Raw genomic sequence first — 4,387 nt, 5'->3', positions numbered from 1 at the left:
TTTTCAAGGCGCCTTCCGTTCATTCATTTTCTAGAATTTATGAGGCCAATTTCGTAAGTGAAATAAGTGTAGAAAACAATACGCGGGCGCATAGTTATCTGAGAGGACTGCGTGCAGGTGGCCAAAAATACTATCTAAATGCATTTTCTCATAGATTTATGTGATATGTATGCATTTGTAGATACTTTAAAGTATTTCATTTCATGTCTACTTTAAGGAGGCTTACATGGAATGCTATACTATACGCCCCTTTTTATCGATCAATCTTCGAGATTTTTGCGGATTAGTAATACCAAGCAAACGGTAAAAATGTTGTACGTGTGTAGTACTACTTTGGCCCAAAGGTATAAGCCTCGTTGATAAACGAAGATGCTTTGTAAGCTCTTCGAATTGATTACTATAAGTAGTGAATTAATAGTGAATTAAAAGTGAACTAATATTGTTTATTTCGATATTTAATGTAACGCAATGCAAATACACAAATCGATTAACAACAATAATTGCTACTATGTCTCGTGAAAGTTGTGTTTGACATCATCAAAAACGGGTTGAGAGAGAGAGAGAAGAAAAAAAAAAAGAAAGAAGCAGAAGTACTGTTTAATGCCACCAAAAATTAAAAAACCAAAAAAAAAAGTCTCGTAATGCGTAAAAATTTATGAATAGCAAACATTTTGATATTCTTAATAAAAAGTACGATAATGATTCATGCTAATGAGTCAATTAGAATTTATGTAGAAATACTGCATTCATACCTGAATCCAATAAATTTTGTCTCACTTATTTACTTCATACACCGATTACTTCACTTACAAATTTGCAACTGACGCCATTTATGAAATATAAAAATCCTCATTCTTTTTCAAATGAATTCGCCATATACCTTTTAAATTAATTCCCTGGTCTTTCAAATAAAAGATCAGTTATTCGATAATTCGCCGCATTCATTTTTAAATGATTTTTCTCGCCTTTCAAATAAAAGCTCCGTTAGTCGATACGTACAGAAGAACTAAGGTCAAAGCGAAAAGCAAAACCAACCACATCTGTGTATTTGATAGGAACGAAGTGAAACCAAAAGCGGTGAATATTGTTTATTTCATTCCTATCAAATGCATAGGTATGGTTAGGTGTGCAACCACCGTAAGTTCTTACGGTACGTACAGACTAACTGAGCCTTAAATGGAATCTATGGCGTTCTAAGCAATGAATATTATAACAATGAATTAATATATCTTTTGGTATATTCAATGATAAAAATTATATGTATTGCTCTATTAGAATCAATTAAAATTTATTTAAAAAAAACACACACATACCTGATGTCCAATAATTTTTGTCCCACTTCTTTGGTAACAAATTTTGACACTACACACAAAACAACATTCAATGGTGAAGTCAACTCCTATGAAGGAGACAAGTAACAGAAAATAAGAAGTTTTACAAAAAGAACACGCAAAAACGAACGGGAGTTCTAATTAAAACCACGAAAAATAGACCAAGTAAAAACAAACTATAGCGCCAAAAAGTAACAAAATTCTTATATTGCGAAAAACTTTCTAAAGAAATATTATTTTATTTTAGCACAAATAATGATCCGGATTATATGCATATATTTGTATCTGAGTGCTTTCTTCGATAATATTAGACTTTTTACAAAAATTCCAGGAAAGAAACTACACACACTGCTTTGTGCACTTACAACATTACAACTGACGCCGATATTGGAACATAATTCGCCCTTCTAAAATTCTCGTGCACTTATGGATTCGCCGCATTCATTTTTAAATTACTGGCGAAAATACAGGAAACAAGAACCAGAAAACATAAGAAGTTTTACAAAAAGAAATAGGCCAAGCAAGAACAAAAAATGGCGCCAAAAAGTAATAAGTCTCATAATGCGAAAAATTTTCTAATAGAACGCCGGTTCTGCTATTCCCAATAAAAAAGATCACTTTGCTAATATATGAATATGCTTAAAATTGTATATATTACTTTAATAAGTCTTTTTAATATTATTTAGAAATAGTGCACTCGTACCTGGAGTCCAATATATGTATGTATATTGTCACACTTCTTTGTTAATAAATTTCAATAAATATAATACAAGATTCTTTTATTTTATCGCAAATAATTGATCGGGATTATATATATTTGTATCTCTGAGTTCTCACTTCAACAATATTATGCTTTTTACAAAAACGCCAGATAAGAAACTACACGCACCGCTTTGCACACTCACAAGAGTACAACTGAAGCCGATATTGGAATATAATACGCCTTTTTAAATTCTCGTGCATTTATGAATTCGCCGCATTTAGGCGAAATTATCGATGCATCATCGGTACTACATCCAAACTTTAAAATCAACTATCGATGCCACTACGATACCAAATAACGTATTTTATGCATTGCATGTAAGAGGAAAACCATCGATGCTTTGTTGATACCTAGCCATACTTAATAGCATCATTTCGGTGATGATTTCTCATGTAAAAGAATGTGTGGGGTGTCAACATAATTGTGTGGTGAAATCAGTATAATTGTATGGTGAATTCAATATTATATTGTTGGGGAATCGTTATCGCTGCTATAAAGCAAAGAATCAAAAAATTCAAATAAAAATCATTTATCATTTTATGTTAAGAACAAATGTATTTATTTTAAAATAATAATTAAATACATATTATAAATTATATTTATGTATAAAAAAGAAGTACAAAGAATTTATATATCAAAAAACACACAAAATTTTTATAAAATATTGAGGTGAAATAAGCATAAAGCAATAAATTTCGCAAATTGATTCCTCAAAGCTGCCTTAAGCATCAATAAAGCATCGACGACATTTAACAGATTATTTTGGAATTGATTCTACTATAAACTGCTGGGAAGTTTCTAGCTTTTTAAATAACAAACATATTTTCCCTTTTTTATTCATGAACATACTATGTAAATGGAATCCATAGTAGTCCTGACAATTTTCTTGACGGCAAAGTGCCAGGCTTGGATTTTGAATCCGCGACAACTACACAGAGTTTCGTTGGTCAATTTTCTAATTTATTATTAGTTTTTCTACTTATTCAGATGCCAGAAAAGAATGATTTCTAAATGATGGTTGGTGATAGACATATGATCATAATCAAAATAAATTGAATTTCGGCTACAAATTAGGTCTGCTTAACGCTTCCACAACAGATGCCGATATTTGCATTAGCGTTGGATATCTATATATAACTATATACAGATATATATATAAATATATATTAATTGTGAGAAAAAGATAAAAATTATACATAGACGTACTCTCATAAACTTCGTCCTGGGGCTTTCATTTGCTTATTTCGTCTCTGGTTTGTAATTTTCATTTCTTATCTTGCTATGAGAGTTCTATCAAAAAGAAATATACTTTTTTTACTTGTTTACATACTTCAGTAAATCAACTAAACTATTTTTATCTGTATAAATAAGCACGAGGCATAATGACATAATATTATAATTTTGACATAATATTATAAATTCTATTTTGAAAAATAGAATTGGAAAGGTTACACCTTGAGAAACAATATTAAAGAATATTTCCTAACACTACTCCCGTTGAGTATTTGGAAATACTCGAAACAGCGTTGTATGGTCAGACAAATTCCAATAAATAAAAATAAATTTTTGTTCTTGTCTTTTTGTTGCTCTTCGTCACTCTCGGCAACTAAAAAAATTAACATTATAAAACAATTTTGTTTTATACATAATCATAGATTTTAGATACTTGAATTTAAAGATGATTTATGATTTCAATTAAGATAAATGTAAAAAACAAATTCGATGATTTAGCTACTGCTAAAGAGTTTCACAAATCTCCGAATGTTTTATCCACGCTTTGATCTGGTCAATTAAACCAATAGTGATTATTCGACAATTAAGGTCGTGTGCGAGTTAGGCTAAGTTGCATTCTAAATGAGGGAAATTCTAAGGTTTTTATGAGATTAAACCAGTTGTGTGAGCAGAATAAAAAAAAAACAAATAAAAACAACAGTTCTTGAATAAGAACCTTCCTTGTGGGAAAACACCTTCGAGGAGGATTTTGATAAAATGAATTTAATATTTATGCATGAGCATTAAAGGGACTGCGAAAGCATATGTATGAGCATTTGCATATGCATGCGTCCATTTCTGGTTTGTTTTTCCATGTATTTTTCAAGTATTTAAAATGTTCAAAATTCCTGAGAATGCATGAACAACACTGCTGAGAATCCTTAGTGCATTATTCACAAATTTGTAACAAAATTTTCTAAAATACTTGTTATATGTTGGTTGGTTGGTTGTCCTGTCATATGTCCTTACATGACTACGGGTGAGTGTGAACTGTGAGTGTCTGTCTGTTTGTTTGTTTGTT

Source organism: Teleopsis dalmanni, chromosome X (genome assembly GCF_002237135.1).
Source record: "Teleopsis dalmanni isolate 2A chromosome X, ASM223713v2, whole genome shotgun sequence".
Lineage (NCBI taxonomy): Eukaryota > Metazoa > Arthropoda > Insecta > Diptera > Diopsidae > Teleopsis > Teleopsis dalmanni.
This window is presented reverse-complemented; position numbering follows the sequence as displayed.